This window comes from Corvus kubaryi, unplaced genomic scaffold (genome assembly GCF_017639235.1).
Source record: "Corvus kubaryi isolate FWS band 111438036 unplaced genomic scaffold, C.kubaryi_AGA036_p1.0 37357, whole genome shotgun sequence".
Lineage (NCBI taxonomy): Eukaryota > Metazoa > Chordata > Aves > Passeriformes > Corvidae > Corvus > Corvus kubaryi.
The window spans coordinates 4,010,692-4,026,449 of NW_024581117.1; positions in this window are offsets into that span (position 1 = coordinate 4,010,692).

Here is a 15,758-nt window from a genome sequence, read left to right on the forward strand (position 1 = left end):
TTACCCCATTGTGAGATGCTCCACCCAGAGGGAGGAACCAAGCATCCCATCGTGGATATAAGCTGAGGCTGAACACCAGAGACACCGGGCTTCCCACTGGATTTCCAGAGGACAGGAGCTACACAGCCACCACTGGACTTCCAGAGGAAGAGCAGACTGTTTCACTACAGGATCACTGCTTCAGAGGACTGCAGCCACCATTCTACCAGACTGCTACCACCACCCTGCCTAACAGGGTGTCAGGTTGTACCTTGACTCTGTCAGTTTGACAGTGTTTTCTTTTACCTTTTTTTCCTCCTTTTCTTTAATTTCCATTAAATTGTTATTCTGACTTGGTGCCTCCCACTGGTTTGTTTTCAAACTAGCACACTGCTATTGCTTGAGAGTCTACTGCCGTAGTGTGGATGAGACCGTGGCTAGACCTCCGGGCCCCTTTAAGCTAGCATGCAGCTCCCAGTCAAGAAAATATAATAAAAATCCAATAAAAAATGAGAAGTGAGAAATCTGTGTCTCCTGAAATTGAGTTTCATCCATGGAAATTGATCAGTGTTGACTTTGCTACCACAAACTCAGAGTTTGAGCTAAAACATTGTGTTGGGGAGTTTCACTTTTTTTTTTTTTTTTTCTTTTTCTTTTGTGATTCAAGGTGCTATAATCTTCACTGAAGAAAATTTAGCTCCCACCTCAGGAAAACACAGTTCAGTGGTAGACAGAGGTCATCAGTGAGCAGTAAAGGAATGGTCTGTACAAATTAATCAAGTTTTCAACAAGCATCAAAGAGCTTTAAGAGACATCAAAAAATTAATGAGTGGCAACTATGTGTAAGGAAGGACAAGAACTGGGAAGGTTGTCTGATGCAGAAGAGCCACACAAAAGAAAGCATGGTGATGTTTCTTGAACAGGTGGCCTGTGCAACATGGGCATAGTTGGATGAACGCAAAGGAGACAAAAAGGTTTATTACAGACAACTGAAAAATGTGTTATGGTAAAGGATACTGTGACAGGGGGTTGGAAGACAGAAGGACTCCACTTGCATTGCTAAAAAATATAAACTTGTTAGGGACTTCGGAAGAGGGAGGGGAAAGTCAGACAAGTGATATTGTTAACTTAGAAATTGGAAAGGGTATGAAAAAAATCATAGGGAAAACCGTCTGTACAGAGGACAGAATGGCTCAGAATACTTCATATTTCTACCTCGTAATGCTCTTGTCTCTTGTGCCTAGTGTGCATTTAAGCAGGATCCTACATAACAGGTACACTGTCCACCAAAGCACTGTTGTATCCCAATCTGCCTAAATAATAGGTTCTCTTGGCCTAGAAAACCCAATTTTCACCTTGAGAAAAAGCCCAAAGTATTTTAGGCTGTGTTTCTTCTGAAACAACACCAAATAAAGTCAAACATCAATTTGTTTAATGAAACAAAATGTTCGGGGGGAAAAATTGTTGCTGAGAAACCTCATCCAGGAAAGACCTCCTCAATATGGAAAACTTGAAACCATGTACACATATCTATAAAAAAATAATTTCAGTATTTAATTTGAATAGTCAGTGTAAATAACAACATTTGTTGGTATTTGGCATTGTAATTTTAAGAGCTGACACAGTGATGCAAATATAATCTGAAATGGGAACATGAGTTAGAAAACATTGGTCCCTTATTTAGTTTCATATGTTTCATACTCATCTGTAGAGGTTACCATATATTTGTGATCTATATTGGCATGAAAGGTTGGTCGGCAAACTGTTGAAGTAAGCCTGGAAATACCAGTTGTGTGCACTTTTCATGCCCTTTTAAAACTGAACCTGTATGGCAAGGGGAAAAGTAGTGAGATATTAGTTGTTTACAGGAACATTCTTGACATTAGGCCATCAGGCTTTTTGCAGGGAGGAGTCAGGAATGTGCCCTGTAACAAACCCCTTATGATTATGGATCTCCTCTTTCAACAAAAAAAAAAAACCTGTAAGTGAAACATGCTGAAATTTCTGCAGGTCTGCATGCATCTTGAGCCATTTACTAGCTGGAGAGAATTGTACCCTTTAAATCAGTTGCTATTTCTAAAGAGCTGGTCACCTAGATGAAGTGCACCAAACACTGGAACCTTTGTCCACCCATAAGTGTGGGGTACAGTTACCTGAACCAGCAGCTTATTAACAGGGGTAGGAGATGCACACTGGCCCAGTATCCCCAAAGTGCTAAATACCTTCTGACAGATGTTCAATAACACTGGCACAATTCAAAAGAGGTGTTCAACATCTCACAGGAGCAAGCAACAGTCTTGATCCCCAGAAATTAAAATGGAAAGTTCCCTCTGCTTTGAATAGGATCTGAAATTGGTGTAGAAAATAAGGAATTACTGGTACTAACTTTTCCAAAGAAAGCCAGTTAATTTAGCCCTACAAATATGAACTGAAGCCGAGCTAGCTGCACCTGCATAGTCCTCCCAAGAGGGAATTCAAAATAATGCTGCTTTTTCAGCTTATCAACCTCCCTGCATCTCTATCCTGATGTGAAATATGGAGAAAATGTATTATGCCGTACAGACCCTGCTCTCAATTAAGCTAATGTCAGCTTGTAACAGTCCCATTGTTATCAATGATCTCAGTCTGCATTTGAAAGGTGAGACTGTGAGCAGGGTGGGACCCCCATCTGATGAAGTTTTATGACCTTATTGTTTTGTACTTTCTGGTGTCAAGAGTGACAGAAGAAGATTCCTGGAATGATTGCACAGGTGGTGTTAAATACCCATTAGCAGACTACAGGTATGGTTTAAAGTGATCACTTGTTCAAAGGAGTGGTTTTAAAATAAATAACTGTCAAGGAAGTATTACACCTTGTTTGGAAAAGAGAAATGTGATAGGAAAAAATTGCAGTCTTAGTATGTATCTCATTATAGTATGCATAAAGAGAATCAGCTATACCATCACAGCACACTTTTGCATCTACAAGCATCCTTAATTTTGCGACCCTAGTTCTCTTTCCCTGATTACTTGCCAACAATAAAAATATAATGTTTAGCTACATTTTTCAAACTTTCTATAAAATAGATCAATTAACTCTCTGGTTCCTGTGCTAAAGGACTACAGAAGTCTTCTTTTTGCACGGTAATGAAACTCAAGCATATAATGAGTATCACAATGCAATCATGAAGGAAAAAACCTTATGAAAATGCCTGACCCTGTAACACACCAGTCTCTCACTTGGCAGCTCTTACTCTCACATCCACTGTATCAAACATGTGGAATCATTCTGAAAAAGAAGTTTTACTCTGATGGGCCTAAAGAAACCTGTCTCACAACAATGCAGATTTCCTAAACAAAAGAGTAGAGGAAATGAAGCCTTGTGCTGCTGCTTCTCATTTTTGCCAATGGAAGAGAGTTGGGTTACTTATGTAAGCTTCTTGTTGCATGTAATTTTCTTAAATCTGATTAGGGTAATTTAGTCTTTTTTAATTTCAACATAGGATAATTTAGTCTTTTTTAATTTCAACAATCTCTGAAAGCTGTGTTCACTACCTGCTTACCTAGGAGCTTTCTTCTCTCCTTTTTTCTCCACATACAGTAAACAATGAAGTACTTGTATGGCTGAAAAAGACAGAGACATATCTTACATCCATAACAAATGTCAGTATAAGTTTGATTACAGAACTGTGAAGGCAACATGCTGACAGTTTTCAGACCAGCACCCTAACCTGTACCCTGTGAGAAGGCAGGCCACCCATTAACCCTAAGTCTCAATCTCAGTGTGACCAAATAACAGTGATGCCCTCAGAGCTAACTGCCTTAGGTTACAATGTAAGATGTAACCAAAAGTATGTTTTCTATCACCACCTGTTAAAACCAGGTGGGGCAGTATTCTTTTCCTCTTCTGTGACACATCCCTGTTAACTCCCTCCAGGAGGTATCGTCTGTTAACGAGCTAGCTGTTAAAACCAGGTGGGGCAGTGTTCTTTGTCTCTTCAATGACACATCCCTGATAATTCCCTCTGGAGAGACATTTTTTCTGTTAATAGGCTATCAAGCCTCACTGCATGACTCATAAAATTATATCATCCCATTGTGAGATGCTCTGCTCAGGGGGAGGAACCAAGCATTCCTACCTGGATATAAACTCAGTCCTTACCTACTGGATTCTCAGAGGAGAAGAGCTACATAACCACCAGTGGACGTTCAGAGGAAGACCAGACCCTTCGACAGGAGCACCAGTTCAACATCTATCACTTCAGGAGGACTGCAGCCACCATTTAATCAGACTGCTACCACCACCCTGACTGATAGGGTGTCAGGTTGTATCCTGCTCTTTCAGTGTTTCTGTACTACTGCATTTATTTTTAATTTTCCTATTAAATTGTAGTTCTGATTTTAAGTCTCTCACTGGTTTGCTTTCAAACTAAAGTGCACTAACCCAGGCCTTTTGAATCCTAGAATATCTCAGGCTTTGCTCAGACTTTGCATACTGGAGGTTTATATGTTTTTGTCACTAGATAAGATGATTATTGTTGCATTACTCTGCTTTTATAATGTATTCCTCAATCAGCAGTTTCCAAATGTAGTTTCATTTCACCTATACTCTCTGGCTTCAGGAGGATCATTCTGTTCTGTTGTCAGGAGCTGAGCATGATAAAAACATGAAGCTCCCAAAATATTTTCCTTCTTCAGGCTTACAAGTGTTAAACGTACATATGCAGCTTGGCACAGGAAGTAGGTATGTAACTCTGGTAGAGATTTCACTGAGAAACAATGAAGTCCGGTGTGAAGACAAAGAGGATAGTGTACACCTTTGGTCATAAATCTGGTTTTAATTACAGGATGGCTCAGCCTTTCAGAAAAAGGATCGATTCTGTGTCCTTCTTTTCTTCTGGCACACGGGCTGGGGAATTGAATGAGAAATTCACTATTTAAGCATATGAAATATTTTTGACTAAGCTGTAATACGTTATCTTTTGGATCAGAAATAGAATGTGATTTGAGAGCATGATTCAACACTCATCCGTCTCAATCAACACTGAACTGGTATCCCAGCATGGTATTATTTCTGTGAAGAAGAATGGTACAGCCGGGGGCATTTCTCAAGCAACTGTTTAGGTCTTGGCTATTCATTGCAGTTAAAATGCTACTAAAATACAATCACAAATTGTTCCTAGTAAATGTCATGCTTGATAAAACCCCTGAAAAATTATGTCTGTTAAATATTAAAAGGCATGGGGGTTTTTGGTTTGGTTTGGTCTTTTGGAGTGGGGTTTTTTGACGTTTTGTTGGTTGGTTGGGTTTTACAGGGAAAAAAACAGAAAACACCTGGAAACTTAATAGCTATTTTGTACACAATATGACATCCATCAGAGGCATAGTCTCTGCCACACTTCATTGAACTGAGGTATCTGACCTAGGGCAATCAGCTGGCTGAAGTTACTGCTACTGGTGATAACAGTAAGTTTGGTGATGCAGGTGATTCAGTTTTATTACTCACTCACCAAGTCACAGGGAGCAGCTGGGCATAATCAGTCACATGATCAGTCACATGCATGGAGTAAGGTGTCAAGAAATTCAAGGACCAGGATGAGTTTGGTCTGAGTTGCTTTTTAAGACACCATGGAGTGAAAGATGTAACAGGATGAAGTCCAAGCTTTGTAAAAGCTCCACTAGTAATATCTGAGAGCCTGAACAGGGCAGGAGAGTGATGAAGCTCAGGTGTTTCTATACTTCACCACTACTGGGGCCAGTCAGAGGAGGCAGATTTGGATATGCCAGGACCAGTCATTGTTGGGGTCTCCTCCCCCTGCCAGGTAGTCCTGGGAGAGGGGCCCTGAGGGGACAGAGACGGGGTTTCCCTGCCCCTGGTCAGCCTCATTCCCCATTGGTTGTTTTGTGTTCCCTTGTGCAGGGAAGGACCCTGGGGTCCTGTGATTGTAGCAGTTCCTCAGCAGAGCCCCGGCCATGTGGCTGGAGAAATAAACATCTCTGAAAACATCTATCAAGAATCTGTCTATATATAATTCTTTTCCATGGCCTCCTTGTTTGGTGCATCGTGTTGCAGTATCCCACTGCAACAAGTCATATTATTTCTCCTTCTATGTACCAGACAGGGACGGTTTTCCAGTCAGGATAAAAGAGGTTTTCTATTTTCTAATGACTGATATTTGCTGAGAATGGATATGATGTCATCTGATAAAAGAAATCCTTTCTCTTTACAGTGTTGCCGTAATTCAGGTGGCAACTCCTTTGTCATATCACAGCAGTCCATACATTGATAGTCTTCTCAGTGCACAAGGCTGAAATCCCCACATCTGCTGGGGGAAAGGATGCCTTCCAATGTGTAATGAGAAAATGACCAAATATACCACCTTAACACTGCATGTCTCATGACAGCATGGAAGGAGGCTGTTTTCTCAACAGAAAATTCAGGTTATATTCCTTTTTGATGAGAAATTTGTGGCCCAGATTTCCAAGAGGTTTGGCACCAGAAGTGTTTTCCTGAGTTACTGTCTGTAGCTGGCAGTCTCTGTGTGGCCAAGTATTAGTGGCATAACTTAGGTAATACTTCTTTCTCTGTTTTTACCATTCATGTCCAGAAATTGCTGGAAAGCGTCTTTCCAGCAGTATCAGGTATCTCTTGAGGTTTTTTTTATTATTATCATTGTGTGTAGTCATTCTTACTGAGTATCGTTTTTGACATTCAAATTTCAAGATTTCAGATATCCAGGGCTCCTTCAGCCCCATCATTGCCCTCATTGCAAGTTCTTGCTTTCTGAATTTAATTTACTTAAAATGTTAAGTTAAACCATTTATTCTGTAATGAGTCATTTTACTTTCCATGCTGCTTTCTGAAATTCAGAGGTCAGTAAGGACAAGGAATCTGTAAATACAAGTAACACCAGTATGAGAGTGAGTCAGATATTCCCTTTGTTAAAATAATCTAATGATAACAATATGTTCCTTTCTTACCACAAGGCAGAAAACTCCAACTTTATAATGAACTCCTTGGTGGCTATCTGACTTCTTGCAGTGGATGTGCTACTCGGCTAAGAATCAGATCTTTGCAGGAGGGCATGAGAATGTATTCTCAAGGAAAACAGACTTCACACGATAAGATGTCATCCATTCACCTAGATATGTAACAGAATTTAAGCATGCCTTTGATGTTGCAGCTTTGGCCTCATACCTTTTACCACTTCTGAAAATGATCCAGCTTCCTCTAGACTGCATTGGACAAAGGTTTTGGACCTAATATTTGGACACCAAACTTGTATTTAATCTGGAAGATATTAGACACCACTCTATGCAGTGCTAAAGGAAAACTGTGTCCAAGAAAGCCTTCCTGTACAGTTCTTAGTAACAGACAATCCATACAGGGACTTCTGAGAGGATTCCAGGACCTGTGTACAAATTCAAACTGCTTTTCTGTAGTATCTCTCAAAGGTTCACCTTTCATCAGAAATACCTATCTACAGTTAGGCATACCGACTTATAATTCACCTTGCTGATGTTTATTCACCAGCACTCTTATCTTAGAACTATTATGAATCCTAGACTTTCTTTCCCTAGCAGAGTGAGAGACTGCGATCAACACATTTAAGATGTCATATCTTCTGTTAGAAAGTTCTGGACTTGGTGAAAGCCTTTCTAAGATTTGCACTGCTTTTTGGTCATTGTTACGACTGAAGTTTGGATCGTGCAGAGACAGGTGTGATCATATCCAGCTGAAATGTATTTTCAACAGACTTTCAGTTAAAATTGATAGGAATTTCCATGACACAAAAGCTGTAAAGAAAATAATAAAAAAACCTGTCAATTCTCAGCTTTTGGACATTTCTAGTTATTTCCTTATAAAGTATTTCAAAGCTATCCATTTGCTCAAGTAAAATCCTGATTTGGGAAGCAGTTACAATTTGTGTATTTGTGGCTGGGTCAACTGATGAACTTCCAGTAATTTCTGTAGCATTATACTGATGTGGTCCACTTGAAATGCCAACACAGGCTTTGGAGAGTTCACTGATAAAACTACATATTAAATAGAAATAAATCCAAACCATAAAGTTTGATGTCTCCTATTGTTGCAGCCTCCTTAAAATATAATGTGTTTGTACTTTGAAACGAGGCCAAAGCCATGATATAACTGTGCTCCAGCAGCCAACCTCACATCTGTACTTCTGCTGCATTCACAAGTTGTAGCTCTAGAATTTGGCTCCATCTTTCAGTTTTGATGTTTCTGTGCACTCAGGTTGCAGGTGAGCAGCAGTCATATAAAAAAAATCTGTGAAGATCCTGATCCATTTGGCTGCAACCCCAATGTATTTAAAAGCATTTTGGGAATTATTTTTCTCTCTTTCATTCTGGTTTTACATTGATGCTGTTCTCTTTAATCCCGTGTAATTCTTTCGGGGTTGCATTAGTTTAAGTGATAGGAGAATAAGGCTTTACTTAGCTACATACCTTCCCAAAGGACAATTTTAAGTTTTAGCATATATCCTTATTTGTCTTTTTTTCCTTTTAATCCTTGCCAAAGCTCAAAACATCTGAGAAGGATGAACAGAGAAGTTATGTGTAATGGGTGATTTTTTTTATACGATAACTTATCACCAAGACAATGGGAGTTTTTTATTCCTTCTACTCTGTCAGTAGAAATTGGCTCCAAGATACAGGAGATTAGCTGAGCCTCAGTGACAAAGTAAGACAAACCAAAATTAATTAAAAGAAAACAGGAGTCTTTGTCCAGATCACATTGATGGTAATTTTCTAGTTTCTTCAATTTCATTACAAACAAATCTTTTTAAAACCCATATTAAAGAGGCTGTTAAATGAATCTAACCTGCTGTACAGCTTTCTAATCCCTTTGCAATATTTGTTACCTTCTCATCAGCTTCTCAAAAGATATATAAAAACTACCTGGTTTCTTCATAGCTAAAACAAGATGTCAGAGACATGTTGCTGTTTTCCCCTTCCATTTTTTCAAGGATAATCCATGAGGCAGCAACTGAGGACTGCAGCTAGTTCTTTATAGGTTATTTTGTAAAGATGCTGTGTGTTAGAATTTTGAATTATTGCTCCATTAATCAGGCCACTGCTTTAGTACTGTAGTGAGGCAGTGTTTCTGACTAATGCATGATTTAAATCAGTGGAACACCTTAAAACAAAGCATCTGGAAATGCATCAGAGCAGCGGCTGGGCTGCCTCATTAGACAGACACTTGACAGAAGGCAGCCAGAAGGATCCTAACACTCATCCTGGTAGGCAGTGAGAGCTCTGCACAGCCATAGGACTTGAGCTCAAAACCCTTCCAGAAACATTATCTCAAATTAAGAATAATAATTCACCCTAGATTTGCAATGAGTGCATTGTTCTTTGATTTTTTCAGATATGCTACTGAGTTGTTCTGAGGAAATTCTGGTGATGCCAGCAACTTCTCTGTGGAAATTAGGAAATGCTTGTGGACTCTGATACTTGAGCTGGTAAACACAACTGACTCCATCAATTTCAATACCATTATCCAACCATGAAACAGAGACATATTGTACAACATGATCTCTTTCCAAAAAAACCCCAAAAAATGCTGACAAACATAGCTTAGATTTTGAGCACTGAAGAATCATTACCAGCAGCTTTTAAATCACAAGAAGACAAAGAATTACCCACAGGAGTTACTGGGCAAGTATTATGAAATAATAAAAAATTTTAAACACTGAAACTGCATATAATTGGTTTAAGAGTTCGTAAGTCTACTTAGTATTAAATGACTGTTGCTTACACCATTCTTCCTGACAAAAAAAATTCCTTCCCAGTCATCACCCAGTTCATAAAGGGCTTAGAGGCCATATGCCCTATACAGGAACATACAGCTGAGGATAGCCTTGAAACAGCCTTTCTAGACTGAATAGTAGCTTTCCCACACTCCTCAAGGCTTTCGACAGCACACATTTAGCACCCGGAGTTTTGGGAGCATTTCCACAGCCCCAACGCAAGCTTGCACTCATACAAGTCATGATGAAAACATCCTTTTGTCATTAATAGAACTGATTCCCTTTTGTGCCTGGCAAAACACAGATTTGCCTGCATAACCAATTTTAGGGGTGACTAATGGGGAGGGTTAACTGCTAAAGTTTCTTTGAATAGGCAGCTTCAGTAACATGGAGCAAAAAGGCTTAGTGCCGGTCCTGTTCTCACCAGTGCACACCTGTGCCACTGCACCAATTATCCTTTGAAGTTATGTTCTCCCTGCTATCCATTTGAAGAGACTGGAAGAGTACCCATGGAGAGGCAAGGGTCTCAGCATGGTCACTGGTGAAACCCCAAGGCCATAAGCTCAAAACAGCTAAATTCCCATCCCAAGAGATGTAGAAACCAGCCCTGTGAATTGGCTGGATTAATGGTCCCCTGAAAGTGCAGCTCATGGTCTCTTCCAATGGCACTATCCCACTGAGGCTTTGTTGTGACATTTGAAGGACTGGGATCTTTGACCTGAGCATGGCCAAGAGTCTGGCTTGTAACTGAGGCAGCCAAATCTGGCAAGGAATGTTGTGACCAAACTTCTGAACTGGAGCTGAGACCCAAAATTTTCTTTACAGATGCTGTGGCAGAGAAGACCCAAAATTTACTGCTGTTTTTCTGGGTCTTTTGTATTAGGCAAGGGATGCCAGAAACAAAACAATATGAAAGTATCTTCTGGCCCATCTTGGTACATACCTGAAACCATAACAGCTTTGCTGCTTAAGCCAAGAACTGCCTCCTTGTGATGGTGTGAGAGCACTGGGAGCCAGTAGCAGGAAGGGGACCAGCATGGGACCCTAGTGTCTCACAGGGACAGCCTGGTATCACTGCTTACAGGAGCCAACTAGCCGCAGCTCTGAGCTCAGTTCCTGGAATTCGCAGGCAGGAAAACACCGAGGAAACCTTGAAGAACACGGCATTTCACTTCACAAGCTTATTTAAGATTTTTCTTCCCCCGTGCCTGCTAATGGATCTCCTAGCCATCAAGGAAGCTTGCAAGTTAATTTTGAGTGTAAGAAAGTACTATAATTAGATGCAAAGATCCAAACACTCAACAGATAAAAAACCCTGTTCATTCCAGGAACATTTTAGCAACTGTTGACTGGTAGAAAGTAAGCAGATTTCAAAAAGTGTCAGCCTGCCATACCACTGCATGCCATTCCAAGATGAACATTGTTTCTAAATATATTTCCTGTGAATGAAAGAGGAAAACAAATCTAATTTTAAAGAAACAAAACCAAACCAGATGTGCACAAGAGTATGCTTTAGGCTTTTTTTTCTTAATAAACGTTTTTACTTACTTCAGCGGTACCAAGTCAATAAATGTAACATGAGAGCTGATACGGTATTCGTTACCACCCTATTTAGCACCCCTGCTATCCTTTAAAACTGCACCCATTTGCCAGTTTCTCAGAACATGTAAATGAGTGTGGGAATGCAGCAAATACTTAAAACTGATGAAGGCATTTTGGACTTATCAAAACCACTTGTGCTTTTATGTTTGTGAAAGGTGTGATGTCGAGGTTTGGCACATTATGAAAAATAGCTGACAGTATATGAAACTCATTAGACTATTGCCAAGAAACATACACTAAATGATCTTTGCATTAAAGACCCTCTGTCAGTTCAGATCACTGCTAGCAGACACTGCTGGAGTGTTTTTACCTGCAATTAAAGCTACTGATTGACAGATCTTCCATTTATGAATGGTCAATGTCATTTTACATAGTCATCTACCATATCTAGTATAGAGATATGAGTGACTCTAAGTCAGAAAGTAGTATTGGTGGTGGCTGACTGAAACACAAAGACTTCTTTTAAACAGGAAAATGCTTTAGGTAAGTGTGAATGTTTGGTTAAATTCCTTTTTTTTTTCACAGGTGTGAACAAGCATGTCAGTTCTTGAAGGTTGTCTTCTTTCTTGCTACTCACTTCCTTGAGACTGAAACTTTGGAGGTAGGGTACTGTGATGCTGAAGGTTCTCATCCCAGAGGAGATCTTAATTTACTTTCAAATGCCAACATTTGGCATGTGGTCAAATCAAACCACATGACACATAGAGGGAATTTCCAGACAATACTATGGAAACAGGTATGTCAAGAAATGAAAGGCCACCAAAGGAAAAGAAAAGGAAATCCAGATTAATTCCCTTTATGACTCCCTCATAAGAGTTACACAATACTTTTCTGTGATTTTGCCTTCCTTCTTACAAGATAGGTCATGGGAACTGACACATACATATCTCAGTGCAGATATGCACACACACACATGTGCACACACACTCTGTTAATGTTACCATGACCATACACAATTGCCCATATAAATGACTGTTGGTACTAAAAAGCCAGCTGTGAATTGTAATTTTGCACACGATTATGTAATTACCTGCAAATTTTAGAAATGCATGTTTTTGAAGTTTTGGCTCTCTGTACATCTATTCAGGTTAGAGATCAGACTCTGAGAGTGGAATATGGAAATCTCTTTTTAAAATGCTACTGTCTCTAGTAATAAGTAGCAGATAAAGAAGAAATGTTTCAGGTGGTGTTATAATTGTGTTTTGATTAATGTTATACTGGAAAGAAAGACAGGGAGTCTTTTCCGTGATAGCACTGCAGCAGACTGAGATGGGAATGTCAGAGTAATGAACTCTGTTAGCAAAAGTCTGTAATTTCTTTAAAGTGAGGAAAGTACTCCCTAATAAACCATAAAGCTGCTGATACCATAGTCATTAGACAAAAGGTCAAGAATCCATTAGCAGCTGCCACTGCTGAGAAAGCTGTTAAGACCAGTAGCTGAGTGACACAGCAGACCTACAGAGCCCTGCAGGTGACACAGGACATCTGATAAGAATCAGGCTTTGCAAATTCTAATCCCTTATCTCATTATAGGAACACAACCTTGCTATTGATTAATGTTTCCCAGGGCTTGACTCATGTCAGGTGGCAATGGATCAATAGCTTTCTAGCTTTTAATAAGGCAGCCAAGCTCCTCATTGAGATTTGCACATACAGCACTAGAAATAAGTTCCTGCTCCTGCGCTCTTGTGTTACTCCTTTTGATGGATGTGTTACCAAGTCCTGACCTCCACTATGTCTTCAATCAGAAATGGCAGGATACAATTCCTTGTTGTTAGACAGGCAGCATACTGCAGCTTTTTAATGATCACTTTGTCCTGCCCAAGCTTTTCTCTCTAGCATACCGTAAGTACCTATACTGAGCTAGAAGCTCATTTTTCTTTTCCCACCCCCTTCCTCTCCTCCTCCCTCCCACCAGTTTTGTGCAGTTCAAAACGAGGAAGTAAGGTGGTATCCCTGTATGAACAAACAAATAAATCTTAATACCACAACTATAGATGATGGGAGGTGCTGGATCCTGGCAATTTACTTCACCAGTCTAACAAATAAGCAAGTGGAAAAATGATGATACCTTTCTTGAAAGGAAAACTTTACAAAGTGCTAATAAAGAGTTAAGCAAATTTGCATTACTGTACTCATGTGCAAGCCTAGTGTGACTGCAGGCCGCCCCCAAGTTGTGCTTGGGTGGTCCTCTACAAATTCGTATGCAGCAATTTATCAGTGGTATCTAGCAGTGATTTATGCAGCTGTCAAGCTGCCTTCATCAGTACAAGTGAATTGTGGGCACCATCAGCTAATGTGGACTCCTTCATAGTGTCTAAAGTAAATGAGGGCCAAATTAAAAGAAAAACAGCCCAAGGTACCACCCACTCATCTTCTCAGTTCTTTAATGACAAGTTCCCTCTACAGAAAAAACATACAGCTGCTCATATGAGACCACACTTACAGAGACCCCACTGTCTAATCACAGACAGCCTGTGAAAGTCAGCTTTCAGGGCCTTGGTTAGAGCAAGGAGAACAGGAAAAGTTGGCAGGGTTCCACCAAAAACTAAAACAATATTGATGGCAAATAAAATTGACACATAACCAAATCAGTTAGTTTTCATAATAAATAATGATGCATTATTTTTTCAGGCAATAATATGAACCATCCAATGATGACATAATGCATCCACGTAGCATGTGCCTGTGTCTTTGTTTTAAATAGAACCAGTGCTGTAGTGTATGTTGGGTACAGCCACACATGGTGGTCTTAGCTGGTGGCTGATCCAGCCCGACAACCTCGGGTGCACAAACACACTGGTGCTTTGCAAAGGGGCAGAACAGCATCCCCGAGTCATGTGTGAGTGACATGCTAGTTATTTTTGACTAATTTATATGAAAATAGAGTGAGAAATATTTCTTGATTAAAATACTATCAATCAACAAATGGATCAGAAAAGCAGCCATACACACACATGCGCTCTCACACTTTTTTGGAAAAGATGCTTATATTTCCCTCCAATCTGAGAAGTTGTTTCTGGCAAGACCAGAAACTCGACCACTCTGAGGCATAATTAATCATCACTGATTTTGTTGTAACAGAAAATAAGTTTTTCTGCATAAAATTACAGTCTATCTTCATAATTTAACATGAACTTTTCAAGAGTAACTTGCACTTTCTTGAGCCAGTGGAAAAGAAGGAGCTTGTGAAAATAGGGTCCACATATTCAGCTTTACAGAGAACATGTTTAATATTGCAATTTTCGAGAAGGCAGAATGATGGAATTGCTTGTGGACATTAGCAGGGTAAAAAGCTGTCCCTAAGCACAATGTGTATTAACACCCCAATTCTGCATAAAATTATCTAAGCCTAGGCAATCTGGCTGAACACTAACATGTGCTTGCCTAAAATATGTGTAATAATCCCCAGTGGTTCCAGCTGGTGACATCTCCCAAACCACAGTCCCCTTAGAAGATGCCATTCCCCTAGAATTCAAACAGATGCTCTTGAGAACAAGAGCTGATCTTGTCCTCAATCTTTTTAACAATTTGCTCCAAGGTCTAGACAAGAGTTGATATGCCATGGTGCTTTGTAGCAACCCTCCTGAGGCAGTTGCCATGCAAAAACCAGCATAAAACACTGAAATCAAGAAAGCGGTGCTTCAACCAAAGTCCTGTGGTAGATTAGACAGAGACAGTTGACTTTACACTCATTTTGCCAGCACTGAACTACCTGTGCTGTCAATGGCAGGAAGAAGACAGGAATTAAGAATTCCTAAATTAAGGACTTAAGAATTCCTTGGTTGTCTTAATAGTCATGCCATGATTGCAAGCATATTGTGTCGACCACATTTAGATTCTGAGAACTTTTGCCACCAAGTAAAAACGTGTTTAAAGTCTGTACCCTGTGCTAATACCATGTTCTTTGGGACATTTTCTTTATCTCTGGTACTGAGCAGGGTATGAACAGCTGCAGGGGCTGTAATAGTGATTGTGGCCAACATTCTCTTTTGTGAATTCCTCTCTTTTTTCATTACTGTTTAGTCCTGAATTAGTGAGCTTTGTCCTAGCCTGAAAATTGCAAGTATTTCTCTTCCCTCCCTGACAGGCCTTGGATGCAATGGTACAAAAGAAATCTCCAAGCCCTCCTATTTTTGGAAGGCAGTCATTTGCTGGACAGTTCCACAGTGACCTGCCACAGAAAGCAAAAAGGAGCACTTATTGCTGTTTTGAAGCAGGTAGAAGCACTGAAGGGTCCTGTCTTTGTGCATTTAGTGTGATGCTAGAGGGGCTAGAGGAGCGAGACATGAACAACCACCATTGACAAAAGTACGCCAGAATGCGTTCCACAATTACCTTGTCCTCATTACTGAGACCATGCAAAAAATAAGCAATGGCAAAGGGCATTTCTTGCCATGGAATTTAAGTGTCAAAAATTTCTTC